This window comes from Vicia villosa, linkage group LG6, assembly GCF_029867415.1.
Source record: "Vicia villosa cultivar HV-30 ecotype Madison, WI linkage group LG6, Vvil1.0, whole genome shotgun sequence".
In the NCBI taxonomy this organism is placed as follows: domain Eukaryota; kingdom Viridiplantae; phylum Streptophyta; class Magnoliopsida; order Fabales; family Fabaceae; genus Vicia; species Vicia villosa.
In genome coordinates this window covers 154149448-154164703 of record NC_081185.1, presented here as the reverse complement: position 1 = coordinate 154164703, position 15256 = coordinate 154149448, and positions in this window count along the sequence as shown.

Below are 15256 nucleotides of genomic sequence, written 5' to 3'. Positions count from 1 at the left end.
GGCAATTGAGCATGCAACAAATCATACTATATGCCCAATTGACTTGAAAGTTTCGAGTAAGCAACCACAAAGGTGCCACATCTTCTTTTTTGGAGTTTGTCACGACTTTTCTTTCCTAGAAATAACACATGGGTCATAAGATGATGCATGACAAAACAGGTTTCTTTCAAGAATTTCGTCTTGAGAGGAAGTTTCTTATTCCTCACTTGGTTAATGAGGAAGCTTCTTATCACAACAACATGATCGAATCTGATTGATTCATCATGAGCATTAACATTGAAGGTTTTTCCATTAGCGAGAACTTTACACATGATCCCAAATTCCTCCATGGTGAAACTGATCTTAGTTTCACCAATTCTTAATGTAATAGATATGCCTTCATACTTAAGGTTGACATAGAAAATTTGAACAAGTATTAGATACACCAAACCTGGTTTTTTAATGAAGACTTCTCTGAGCAACCCATACATATGTTATCATAAGAAGAAAAATATGTGACGAAATTCCCATCCATGTAGAAGGACCTGAGCACCCGACGTTTGGAGAAATATTTTTCTTGAAATTTTAAAGAGGAAACCTTTGATGGAAAGCTTATCGAAGAGGGACTTCCAATAAGAACACTCTTTATGGGATCCATAAATATGATGATAACAATAATAGAGGTAGACATTTACACATACAGGAGAAGAAAGAAAAAAATTTAGAAGGAAAAGTTAGAAGTGTGTACCTTTATATAATGATTTTTTGAGCTATTTTTGTCGAGGAAAATCATATAAAATTATTTTGATTTTACCCCGAAGAGATTGATTTGCAAAACTTTTCAAAGTGAGCTCTCTAATCGATTAAGCCCATGGTAATCGATTAGATCTTAAGAAAATTTGATTTCTTCAACGCTTCCAATTAGATGATTTGATTTGATTTAATTGAGATTTGGAGATAAAATAATCCTTGGCTTGATTGATATCTTATTGAATTGCTGAAGAATTAAGAGAGAGAAAAATGATTTAATCGATTAGGCCCTCATGATTATTCAATCGTAAAACACTTTTCAAAAAATTCTAGATACTCTTTAAAATCAGCGTTGTTCTTTTCTAACTTCTCACTATCTTTATTGAACTTAACATTTAAGTTAAACATTTTTTTATAAGTTAAATTTGTCACTTCAGTACCGTCGTCTTCTCTAGGGGCTTTGAAGCATCCATGTTCTTCTTTGTCATATTCCCGTCTTTTAGAGGATACTTCAAGAGAATCTTTTGACGTGTTGTTGGGGATATTGTTGAAGACATCTCTGTATGACTTCCTTGAGGTTATATCATCTTCATGTGAACAATCTCCAAACATTATTTCAGATCTTTCAAAGATTCTACTTGATGAAGCTTCTTCATCATTTCTTCTCTCAGAGGTTCTACTAGATGAAGTTTATTCGCCATTTTCTTCGGATGATGATTCTTTTGTTGTGATATTTCTTTTGAAATACACCTCTGGTGTTGATCCTTTAATTATTTCTTCTGATGATGAAGATGAAGTTGAAGACGACTCTTTCAAATTTATTCCTTCATCTTTTAACATCTGAATTAATTCGTTGAGTTTCTTAATGATCTCCTTCTTCATGGAGTTTTCCTGAAACTCAATAAGAACACCACTATCTTTTGAATCAATTATTGGGTTAGATTTTTGGCCCCAATTCTTGAATTTGAGATATGTGTTAGATATAATTTTTTTTAACATAGCATCCAAGTATTAAAATGTGTGAGCATCATCTATGAAGAATGCCTACTTTTATTTAGTGTTTCATCTTCCTAGATTCATATGTTCATTCTCTCTTATTCAATCTTAGGAAAATCTCCATGGATCATCTAAAGATTATCCTATACTTCCCTGGCAAAAGGAAAGATTATTTCACATCGAAAATAAATAGCAGAAATATAAAAAGATAAAGGTTCTGAGAATTGCACCAAAGATTTATATATGTTTAGCCAAACCACTTGGCATATTCCTCTCTTCAAGAATTCTTTTTTAGAGAGTTTCTGTTAAAAGAGTAAGTATTTCCTTTATCGTTTCCTCAGGGATTGATGCGATACTACCATCGTTCTACAGTTTAATGTATTTTGAGTTAAGGTTTTGAAAGGGTTTGGTGTCATAAGATGTAAAGAGCATGAAAAGTAATTAAAGACAATAAAATAGGGTTTAAAAACAATTTGGTAAAACTGTGTCAAGATTAATTTTCGTTAGCTTGCTTCATATATATTCTGATGATCATGTACACGAACATATTAATAATTAAACAACCACATATCCTCTCGATACCGTTTATCTCTAAAGCAATATCGTGAATATTATCATATTAACCGTCAGATGATCTCTCATGCCGACAATCAACATAATAATCTTTAAAACTTGATACAAGTGATTATCAACTTACAAATCTATCTCTAAAATTTGTTTATTGATAGATGAATATCCTTAAGGTCAAGATTTGAAACATATCTCTCAATAGTGTATCAAAACAACATGTAAACATGAATAACAAAGATATTCACCATATATTAATCATCAACAAGGTTCATATACAAAAGATCAAACTAAATACACACTATACAAGCTAACTACCTCTAATCTTGACACATGAGAAGTTTAGCTCTCCATAGCTTCAACAATAAACATCAATACAAGATCTTCTAGCATAAAAATCCAAAGATGATAAAGAAATGTGCTTGAAAAATCTTGAAAGTTTTATGAGTTTTCTCTTCTTCTCTTGACCTAGAGTGTGTGTGGTTGGTAGGAATGAGAAAAAGATAAGATTGACCATCAAAAATATCTCTAAGTGCCTAAAAGTATCATACTTCAAAAAGTAACTCCGCTTAGCGCACAGACGACCGCTAAGCGGACTAACAAAAATATCTTCTGCCACGCAAAAGTCTGCTAAGCGGAATGAGGCCGCTAAGCGGAGCTGAAAACATGATTCGCCACTGAAAAGCCCGCTAGAAGGCCGCTTAACGGACCTTGCTGAACAAAAATTCTCCCTTGCCACTGGAAAGCGCGCTAGACCGCCGCTCAGCGGCCCTTGCTCAACACCACTTCTTCAAAAAGGCCTTCAAACTTGCTCCAAAGTGACATCTTGCCCATATAACATCCAAAGCTTCCCAAAATGCAAAATACCTTCAAAACACATGAGAAAAACTAGTAATTAGCATATTTACTACTAAAACTCGATATTATTTATTTACACGATTATGAACGTAATTGACTCAAAAATAAGGAGAAGAGTTATTGAAATACCATAAAAGTAATTACCAAACTATCCACATTTTGGATTCTAACAGTTTCCACTATAGATGTGAGATTTTTCACAAGAAAAGTCCATAAACTTTCTTACAGTCAAACTGGAATTTTACATCGGGTATCCTGCAAACTAAACACGATATTTTACACCAGACTAATATCATAATCAAGCTAGAGCTTTTACACTAAACTAAGTTCACGAACCAAACATAGGTTTTAACGGAAATCTCACTAACTAAATGAGAGCCTTTTAATACCTTAGTTCACAAACCAAATAGCAACATCTCACAAAGAGATGTACACCAGGTAAAATTTTATGTTAGGTAAATTACAAAAATATCCTCAACACCAGAACAAACAAAAATCTCTCAATAATATTTTTCACTCTCAAAGAACTAAGACAATTTTAGTGAAAAAATAAATAAATGAGAAATGAGAGAGTAGAGAGTGAGAAAGTATTATGCAATACGTTTTTTGACATGTTTTTGAAAGTGAGGAGAAACTCTCTATTAATAGGCAAAAAATATGGCTAAAAAAGGAAAGTGATCCATGAGCCTTTTAATGTCATTATCGACTATACCATAGGGGTAATCAATTATGATCTTCAAATAACGACAACCCTAATTTACAAAAAGTGAAACCTACAACTGCTAGTGTATTAGTCCATTAGGAGTGTTCTTAATCAACTAAGAAGATTTATTTCTTATTATAATTGATTGACTATTGGCCTTAAACGATTAAGTAATGTATACAAGATTCTTAAAAGTTTAGGAACATCCTTGATCAATCCCACAAGCACTTTGATGGTTCCTCTAAAGGTTTTAAAGTATTTTAACAAATTTAGAGAGGTTAAAACACTTTTAGTTGAGTTTGTGCATTGTCTTAGTAATATAAGAATCACTATTATAGCATTGCAATACTATCATCACTCATACACAGTCCAATCAATTTTTTACATTCCCCGTCTTTCACAATTCTTGAAGCTTCAAACTCCCTTTGTAAATTCATCATGGATTAATCATTTCATCTAAGGATTAAATTATTCTATCTGACGGGGATTAATAAGGATTCTTTAAAGGTTCAATGAAACACCAGAAAATGATGTTTGAATTGGGTTTCAATATTTAAAACTTTTTCGAACACCCAAACACAATAAGAAGGAGGCCGTGTAGTCGAGTTGTCATTCGGTGTAGTCTTCATTTTCTTCGGAGAACCCTTTGTCTTTACTGGTTGAGAAAGCGGTTTCATGTCGGCTGTTTTGGGATATCCAATCTTTCTCAATTGTTCTTTGACGTGGAGTTTCATGTTGTCATTGTCCTTCAAAAATCTCTCTTGTATCGCTTCCAATTCGGTCGAAGTAGAGATATTAGGTTTACCTCCTTCCATGCAACCATCATCATCAAAACTAAGTCTTTTCCAATGAGGGAAAACTTCGTCCATTCTTATTGGCTCACCTAGTTTCATCTTTTTAGCAATAACACAAGTACACGGGAGACCATATGTTTTAAAAATAGTGAAACCACTCTTTGCTATCGAAACCTGCAGTTTCACCTTGTTTGGCCTCGTGAAAAATATAATTCAACCCAGACCGAGAGATATTGTCGGTCAATTGAGAATATAGTTCCAACACCGTTATTCTCTGACCAAATGTGGTATGTATCTCATTATGTTGGTTTTTAATCATGAGATTTACGGAATCCCAATCTCGACACAAGTCCCCCTGCTATTACCCAACCAATTTTTCAAATTAGCATGGGCTGACTCAACTTTGTTGGTGGTTGTATTCTCAAGGTATCAGATATTATCAATCCACGCACAAAGAATCTTCTTCTCCACCTGATCAAGAATGATGCTTTCAACATATTTCAAAACTGCAGGATACTTTTCACACACTTTTCGGAATTGAATGACAGAATCGGCATATAATTCTTTTATGGAAGAATTTAGTGTACGATTCCATTCATCCATTATTTTTTCAAAAATCATATCGACCTTCACCTATTTTCCACCTTCGGCCTCTACTTGTTTCGTCTTTACCGCATGTTTAACCCAACTTCTCACCTTCGTTGTTATGTGATATCGAAAAGGTAATGCATTAGGAGAAAAAAATAACTTTTCCACCGCATTCATCAATGTGGTATCGTCGTTCGTAACAATCGCCTTTGGCATCTCAACTTGTTCCTTCAAAAGAGATCGACACACCTCTAATGCCCATGTAAAAATGTCCTCTTTTTCACACTCCAAAAATGCAAAACCAGCGGAATATGTCTTCTCGGTAGATGTAACACTAACCATCTCAAATAATGGAAGTCTATACTTGTTGGTATTGTAGGTAGAATCAAGAATGAGCACTATCGAGAACATGTTGAACAACTTTATTGAATCCAGATGAGTCCAAAAAATATCTCGGACTATAACTCCATTGTCGCAAGTTCTCTACCGGGACACGTAACTGTTATCATCCAACAATTTCAACAGTTGTTGCATCTCACTACTTTCTCCCGTAATCGCCTTGTTAGTGCGGTACCGAATGTTATACACTTGCCTTATATTTGATACACTGTCGGGTTCCTTCTGTTTCAATGTTGCAAGTATATTTTTCGGTTGGACAAGATTCAAGGTCATGTCACTAATGCATGTCTTCTCTTCCGGTTTGAGCCGATATACACTAGGATGACCTTGTAACTTTGAGCATAATTCATGGTTGTGCAAACAAAAAATAGCACTAAATTTACACTTCTTGGTAGCCAACATGTAACCACGAATTTTAAAAGGACATTCACATTTTCTACTATCCCTATCGTCTCTTTTAAACTTCTGTAGAGGACTCTAGTATTTCCCGCTTTTTTCGCACAACATTGTTACAAAAGCGTTTATTCTTTTCAAACCATTATTCGATCTTCCTATAACCACACCAAAACCAAGTCTAGTTGCAATCCTTTGAATCCATGTGAGCATTCTATCACCATCATAAAACTCTTGCTTGTTATTAAAGTCACCGCCGACATCTACCGACTTTACGACAATCCCTTGAACATTCGGAGAAACATTGTTTGTAGAAACTAATTCTTTTTAAGATATTATCGGGGTGCACCATATCTATTAGTAAACAAAGAAAAATAAGAAAAATTACAAAATTGCAAAACAAAAACAACACAGATATGTTCCGGATATGTACACCTAGAAGTGTTCATGTTCAATATGTTTTGGAGCTGTATCTACGGAAGCAACATTACTTTTTTTAAAAAAAAATTTGATGATTAATGTGAGCAATGTAATGGACAGAGTTGAATCTTTACCTAAAATTCAATATTCTCTTGCTCCCTTTGATTTGTTGTATCAAAAAGTTGGGGTTTTAGAGTGAAAAATGATATTGATGATGTGATATTTTTTAGGTTGGTGAAAGTGAGCGTGGAAGAAGAAAAACAATGGGGGAGTGATCATGCTGGTTCAAAATATAGTAGAAACTTCCAGAGCTATATCTACGGGAAATTCTAGCGCTAAGATGTTATGTATAAGTAGCTTCAGAAGATTCCTAGTATTGAATTATTATGAAGTTTTTTCCAATGTTTACCAGTTTCAAATACTTCCATATATGTAGCTCTGAAAAAAACTAAATTGTGGCTAAAAAAAGTTGCTTCCTAATATGTATCTTTGAAAACAGGGGGCATAAAAGGAATTTCGCTAGGTGCCTAAGAGTATCAAGGGTGGATTAAGAAATTGCCTAAATTAAAAAGGGTGCTGAGTTGATCTGAAAAAGAGAAATTGGGTCCAAAACGCGGGCCATATGCAAGTTGCTAGAGGGTGATGTTAAGAATAAGAGAATTTTTTTGTACAGCTATATAGGGTGAAAAACACCCCCTGAAAACTCCAAAATACCTTTCGGATATGCATATCCGAAGGTACCCAATTTTTTTTTACAAGAAGGGTGTCTACGGATATGCATATGCGAAGTCACTTTTTTTCTACAAAAAAAAGGTGTCTTCGGATAGGCATATCCAAAATATAAGGGTATTTTGGAATTTTCACCAGAGATCCATGAGAAGCCTCATGGGTGTATAGAGAATTTCCTTAAAAATAATAGCATTAAGGTAAAGATCTTGAACCGGGCCAGACGCATAGAATGGCCCAAACCCTAAGTAACTAATCCAACATGATTTTTGAGAAAGCAACAAAAACACTCAAGGAAGTAAAAGTACAACATGGACCTCTCTCTTGTGCCTCTCTCATTCTTGGGAAATTTTACTTTGTACCCCTATAATTATACTCATACCCAAACACGAAAAAAATTTGGACCAAAATATCCTCGTATAAATAGTACATATTTTAAATTTTTTCATTTTTTCCCACATTTCAGAAAATTTTTTGAAACACTAAAAAATATAAACCGGAACACTTTTTCAAAGTCTTCCAATTTAAAAAAAAACCACACCGAAACACTTAGAAAAAGAATTCCAGTAATCTTCAAGTTGTTTAAAATGAGGTTTGAAGATGCATACCGAAACACTTATTTAAAGTGTTTCAGTAGTTTAATTCTTTTAAAAAAATTCTAGATCAAAACCGTTGCCTAAGGGTATTGCCCAACAGAGAAGAACTGTTGCCTAAGGTGATTGTTTAATCTTTCCATAACACCAACGTACTTTTAAAAAAAACACTTTAGACAACGATTTTATTTTATTTGCCATTCACATTAGGCAACGGTTTTGAACTGTTGCGTAAAGTCTAGATTTTTTTTTTAAAAATTAAACCACCAGAACACTTTAAATAAGTGTTTCGGTATGCAACTTCAAAACCTACTTTAAACAATTTAAAAATTACCGGAACTATTTCTAAGTGTTCTGGTGTGTTTTTTTTAAACTGGAAGACTTTGAGAAAGTGTTCTGGTTTATATATTTTTTGGTGTTTCAAATTTTTTTTAAATGTGAGGAAAAAATAAAAATTTTTAAAATATGTAATACTATTTATACGAGGGTATTTCGGTCCAATTTTTTTTCGTGTAGGGGTATGAGTATAATTGTAGGGGTACAAAGTAAAATTTCCTCATTCTCACTACTACTATCATCTCCCTGAGTTACTCCGAAGAACAAAACCCAACTCACAAAAACATTCCCCTTCTCCTCTAATGCTCTCGTCGTTCTACCGCTCCAAATATCAACAATAAAAAACAAACAAAGCCTAAACCCCATTCGATACCCTCCACAATTCATTAATATTCATGAGCTACATTATATTCACAATCAAAACAGTTAAAAGGAAATGAAGAAGAGTAACAATCACAAATTAAAGACAAGATTAACAAGAAACTACTTCCAAAAGCTGTGGCGATTTTTCTCTGGTAAGCAGTTGATCCTCTTGCTTTGATTGCTTTTCTTCTTCTACTTCTTCGGCATCGTGGTTGTCTTAGATTGCTTCTGTTGCTTTGCACTCTGGGTTTGTGAGAGGTTCACTTTCAAGGTGGAAACTAGGGGGTTGTTCTGCGTCAGATGTTATCGTTGAAGGTGGGGGAGTGATTTTGTGCTGCAGTTTTTGTGTGTGTTAAGGTAAGAGTAAGCTTTGGTTTTATGTTTGAGTATGGATAGTTCATGGTGTAGGTGAAGTTACAGGTCTGATTTATGTTGTTGTTGCAGTTTTGGTGTATGAACGGAAAGGGTATGAGTTTGAAAGTGATAAAAGGGTTTTTGGTTTACGAGTGAGGCTGAGTTTTGAGGGATTGTGAGTAGAGGTTTTAGGTGATTTTGTTACTATTTTTTTGCTACTGTTATTTTTTCCCTGTCACTGTTATTTTTTTATGTATGTTGTATTTTGGTGGTTGCCTTAATGAATGAGATATGAGGGAGACTATATAGTGAGATGGCTTGGATAGATTTATAGGGTTGTATGAAGAAGAGGTTTGGTTTGGATTTTTTTTGGAAAAGATTACAATTGACTTTCATGGGGTAGTTTTTGTCTTTTCCATTTTCTTGCCATTTTCTGATTTTTTCATGTGCCATTGTTTGTATTCCCCCCTCTCTTTTTCTTTTGAATTTGGACTGATTTTGTACTCATATGGCTTGTTGTTTTGTGGACATATTTGGATGAAAATTGAAACAAGGTTTATGGACAATTTTATGGCATGATTGGAAGAATCGATCAAGTTCGAAGATCATGGCTTTAGAACTTAGGAATTTTCATGCACTTCTCTGGTAGTGAATCCTTAAATTTAATGTACAAGACCAACTTTCCCTAATAACTCTTATCTTTTTTCTTTCTGTAATGATATTGATATGAATGAATACGACTGATATTTGGACTTGAACATGGTTAAATTCTTTGATGAACTTGTGATCGGTAAAATAGCAAGTGTACTATTTTGCCTCTTGTAATAATAGGGAAAATTCCCCGAATGTCGATCTCAGGGACTGCGCAGGAATAATGAGTTCAATTCAAGGTTCAATTAAACAAAAAATTCAATGGGGTTTTGTTTGGTAATTATAACTTAACGAAAAATAGAATAAGCAGTAAATGAAATTGACTTTGTAACAAATGTGAGTAACATGCTAGGGAAAGTGGATGATTGACAATGTAACAACTCTGAAATTTCTATTGCAACAACTTATTTTAAATAATCAATTACTGGTTCTTAAGGTTGTTTGATCCTAAGTCCTTAGTGAAAAAACCTTTGATCCTTCATCCTAAACCCTAAGTCCTTAGAGGTTTACAATGAAATCAAGCAATTAAGTTATCAGGAATATCCAGTTACTATAAGGTATTCCTAGTCCTAGGTAATATCTATTATAGCATATTCTCATGAAAGCATTATCAATGGTGGTCCGCCTAAATGATAATCATAGATCAATTCCAATTTGTCCGAAAGGAAAAGCATTAGAAACATCAAGAGAATAAATCAACAATTAAAAACATGATTATTATTGCAATTGCAAACTCAGAGTCATTACAAAGTTAAATCAGAGCCACCCCCTAGCATTGGGGGGTTTAGCTACTCATAGTAATCAAAGAAAACATAATAATGAATAAAGACATTACAAGAAATTGGAGGAGATTGAATCTTCAATTGCTTCCGTTCACGAAGATCTTCTTCTCTCCCAAACCCTTGCTTTCTCCAATCTTCTCTTGTATTCTTTTCTCTAAATTGTCAAAAAGTCCCTCTCACAATTTTAGAAATTAACTTAAATAGTCTAGGTCAATTACAGCCAAGTCAAATGCCAAAAATGCCCTTCCGGATGAGTGTACTTGAAAATTCCAAAAAAATAGAAATTTTGTCCGCGCAACCTGCACGGGCCGTGCAGGTCTGCACGGGCCGTGCAACTCCCAGACTTTGCCAAAAAAATCTTCAAGCTTCAGACCTTCTTGCACGGGTCGTGCCAAGCTGCACGGGCGCCCGTGCAAACTCTCTGGTTTTTGTATGGGAGATGACATTTGATTCTGCACGGGCCGTGCAGGTCTGCACAGGCCGTGCAGCCTTCAGAACTCCACTTTTCTTCCTTATTTCCTGATTTATTCATATGATCCTGAAAACATTAAAACATACAACCAAAGCATAAAATGACGAATAATGAAGTAAAACACTAAATAACATAACTTAAAAATACTTAAAAACAATGGTAAATATATGTGTGAAAACCACTGATCAAACTCCCCCAAACTTAAACCGTTGCTTGACCTCAAGCGACAATTACAAAAGTTAATGACCCTCAAAGCACACGGTGTTCATACGTGAGATATCCATTTGTATTGATCAAGAAACAGTTGGTCCGACATTCACATGATGCGACGAGTTTTGTTACCACATTAAACCTCAAGCTCCCATTTCGGATACCTCTCCAACTATGCTTTGTACTTAAGTCTCTTTCCGATTTTCCTTCTCTTTCATTCGGACAATCATATTAAGGCACTGCATCTCTTATAATACTCATCACCTGCATGAGACGAATCAAGGCTTCTTATTTTCTTTTCGTGGCACCAAACTAGCAGCATTGGCTACTTTTTATTACCGATGAAATTTTCAAACTTTGCAGTTATATATTTTCCTTTTGGACGACGTTTGGGGATCAATCTCCTTTGGGCTGAATAACCGGGTGAGGGTTACCCAACTTAGCGAGCCGATTGCCTTTTACCGCCTTTTCATCATTTGGTGCCAACTTTATATCTCTTTTTTTTCCTCAACCAGTCACCATGCAAGTGAATCCGAATTATGCCCGACTGTATCAATAAACTACTCGAGAAGTACTTCTCAGGAGACAAGTACTATGGTGCAAATCTACACGTTAGACTCGTATTTCTTTTAGGGAACCAAGGGTGTGTAAACAAACCTCTTCTTGTCACATTATTCCGCACTTCCTGTCCTCAAACAAACCTCGTTTCATCTCTATATACTATTCCTGATCACTCTTTAGGATCAAAACTTCTTCAACAAAAATTAAAATTTCGGTCAACGTTTGGGCAGAATTCACTTTATGGTTTCACATCATACCAACACATAAAAATAACATAAAAATAAAATGCAAAGAGAAGAGCCTCCCCCAAACTTGAACTAAACATTGGCCTCAATGTTTCAGAACGAGCCTGAGAGAGGTGACTCACAGAGGGTAATGCACTCTAATAATCACTTCCAAGCTTTCACCAGAGACGTCCTCTTTTATTTCCTGAAAATAACAAAAACAAACAGAAAAATTAATTATTAAAACCGTGGGTTGCCTCCCACGAAGCGCTTCGTTTAACGTCGCATGGCTCGACGGTCCATTACCCTTTATTATGGAGGGTATTTCCTTTTCCAAACCTTGTTGCTCATCACTTCCGTAACCACGAGCTCATGAAGATGAAAAACATGGATATCCGTTCTCTTCAATTTACTTCCCACATTCTTCTTGACTTCCTTAGCTTTCTTAGGACTTTTGACAGCTACATAAGTTGGTTCCACCCGAGAGGCTATGCTTGAAACTTTTTCTTGGATATTTTTAGGATTTTTGTCTTCTTTTTCACCTTCTGTCATACCAGCTGAAGTTTTCTCATTCACACCTGCCCTATTTTTCTTAACTCCTAACATCTTCAAGGTTACTTCTTCATCAAATGATTTCAGCGTTAGTGTCCCTTTTTCAATGTCGAAGTTGCAGCGGCCTGTCGACAAAAATGGTCTCCCAAGAAGGATAGGAGTTTCTCCGTCTTCCGGAATATCCATAATGTGGAAGTCAACAGGGAATACAAACTTATCAACTTCCACTAGCACATCTTCAGCTACCCCATAGGATTTCTTAACGGTGTGATCAGCGAACCTTAACTGTGTCTTACTTTCACTAATCTTTTCTAATTCAAGCTTTTTGAAAATGGACAAAGGCATTAAACTCACACTAGACCCAGAATCGAGGAGTACCTTCTTAAATGCTATATTCTTGATAGTGCATGGTATCGCCACCGCCCCAGGGTCTTTCCTCTTTATTGGGATCTTTCTTGCTGTCGAGACTATACCACACTTCTCCGTTGCAATTTTTGGTTCTCCTCCTAGTGATCTCTTTTTCGCCAACACCTCCTTCATAAATTTCTTATACAAAGGCATGTGCTCAAGTGCTTCAAAGAATGGTAGATTTACCTCTAACTTTTTGAACAATTTAGTAAACTTCTCAAAGTCTTTCTCTCTTGAACCCTTCTTTGTCACTCTGGAGGGGAAGGGTAGTTTTATCACCGGTTCAGCGTCTTTCTTATTTTTTTCTTCAATTGGTTTAACCGGTGGTACCACAACTTCTGGCTCTTTTGGATTCTCTCTTATTTCCAGATCCACCTCTATTACCATGGGGTCATCTATTTCCTCTTTTTCTTTTTCAGGTTCTGCTACTCTCCTACTTCTTGTAGTAACAACATTAATCTTCTCTTGGTCTTTCGGATTTTTCACAGTTGAGCTCGGAAAGGTACCTTGTGCCTGTAGAGTGAGATGTTGTGCTATCTGACCCACTTGAACTTCCAGATTTTTAATTGAGGCGGTGGTGTTTCTGTGGTTGTTTCTTGTTTCTTCTTGGAATTGAGAGCACAGCCCAGCCAATCTTTCAATTGCCACTTCCCACTCTGCCTTCTGGGTGCCTTGTTGTTGTTGATCTTTCCAAGCAAAATTTGGATGATTCTTCCACCCTGGATTATAGGTGTTAGAATACGGATTGTTTTGCCTCAAGAACTTGATCTCTTCAATTTGTTGAGGAGTTGCAAAACAATACACAGTTTGGTGAGGGCCGCTACAAATCTCACAGCTAACAGTTTGAGCCGGTTGAACTTGAGCGACAGTTTGAGTCTCAACAATCATCTTCTTTAGTCTTCTCTCAACTTCAGCTGCAATTTGGTCTTCCATTTTTATAACTTGATTAGCCAACTTCAAATTAATTATCCCTTCAGGATGGCTTACACTACGGTCATATAATTCCAAATGCTCATTCGCAGCAATAGCTTCAATGATTTTCTTGATACCAGTGGCTGTTGAGAAATTAGTTAAGCCACCGGCTGCCGTATCGATCAACTGCTTTGTCTTTATTTTAAGCCCGTTAACAAATACTTGCATCTGTTCAGTATGATCCATGTTATGAGTTGGGCATGCTACGAGGATCCTCTTGAATCTTTTGTAGGCATCTCCCAACGGTTCACCCTCTTTATGCTTAAAGTTCAGAATTTCATACCTTTTTCTTAGAAAGACTGACGCTGGAAAATACTCATTCAGGAAGGCCTTTTCCATCTCTTCCCACGATGTGATACTGCCCGCTGGGAGGGAATAAAACCACTCTTTTGCCTCTTCGGCTAAGGTGGAAGGAAACATCCTTAGCTTCTTGGCTTCTTTAGTATGACCATCAATTTTCAGAGTGGTGCTCATGGTCAAAAATCTTTGCAAGTGCTTGTTTGCATCTTCATTAACCTTTCTGGTGAAAGGCTTTCTTTCGAGCTGAGTGATGGTGCTTGGATGCAATTGAAAATTAGGAACATTCACCGATTGGTTGACAATTGTTAGTCTCCCACCTGGTGTATTCACAACACCATAGTCTCCGAGGAGTCTCTCAGGTGGAGGTGGATTCTCGCCCATAACTTCCTCTTCACTTTCAGAATCTGAATGAACTGTCACAACTTCTTCTTCAGATTCCAGTTTCTCTTGACGAGCTTGTCTACGCCTTGCGTGCAAGGTTCTTTCAATTTCTGCGTCAAAAAGAAATTCAGCTGAGGTCACCTCGCATGCACAGCTTAGAAAAATATTATAATTAAAAAAAAATAAAAATAAAAAGTGCAGAAAATAAAATTTTAGTCGCAGAGCAACAAAATTCTAATTGAACTCAACTTAAACTCAATATTATGGCAGTCCCCGGCAACGGCGCCAAAAACTTTGGTCGGTAAAATAGCAAGTGTACTATTTTGCCTCTTGTAATAATAGGGAAAATTTCCCGAATGTCGATCTCAGGGACTGCGCAGGAATAATGAGTTCAATTCAAGGTTCAATTAAACAAAAACTTCAATGGGGTTTTGTTTGGTAATTATAACTTAACGAAAAATAGAATAAGCAGTAAATGAAATTGACTTTGTAACAAATGTGAGTAACATGCTAGGGAAAGTGGATGATTGACAATGTAACAACTCTGAAATTTCTATTGCAACAACTTATTTTAAATAATCAATTACTGGCTCTTAAGGTTGTTTGATCCTAAGTCCTTAGTGAAAAAACCTTTGATCCTTCATCCTAAACCCTAAGTCCTTAGAGGTTTACAATGAAATCAAGCAATTAAGTTATCAAGAATATCCAGTTACTATAAGGTATTCCTAGTCCTAGGTAATATCTATTATAGCATATTCTCATGAAAGCATTATCAATGGTGGTCCGCCTAAATGATAATCATAGATCACACTACAACGCGGAAGGGCTTTAAAAGCGCTTTTTTTGGCCTTTTAGAGCGCTTTAAAGCGCTGCCAAAGCCAGCGCTGGCGTAGGTAACGAAAGCGCTTTTGAAAGCGCTCTGGT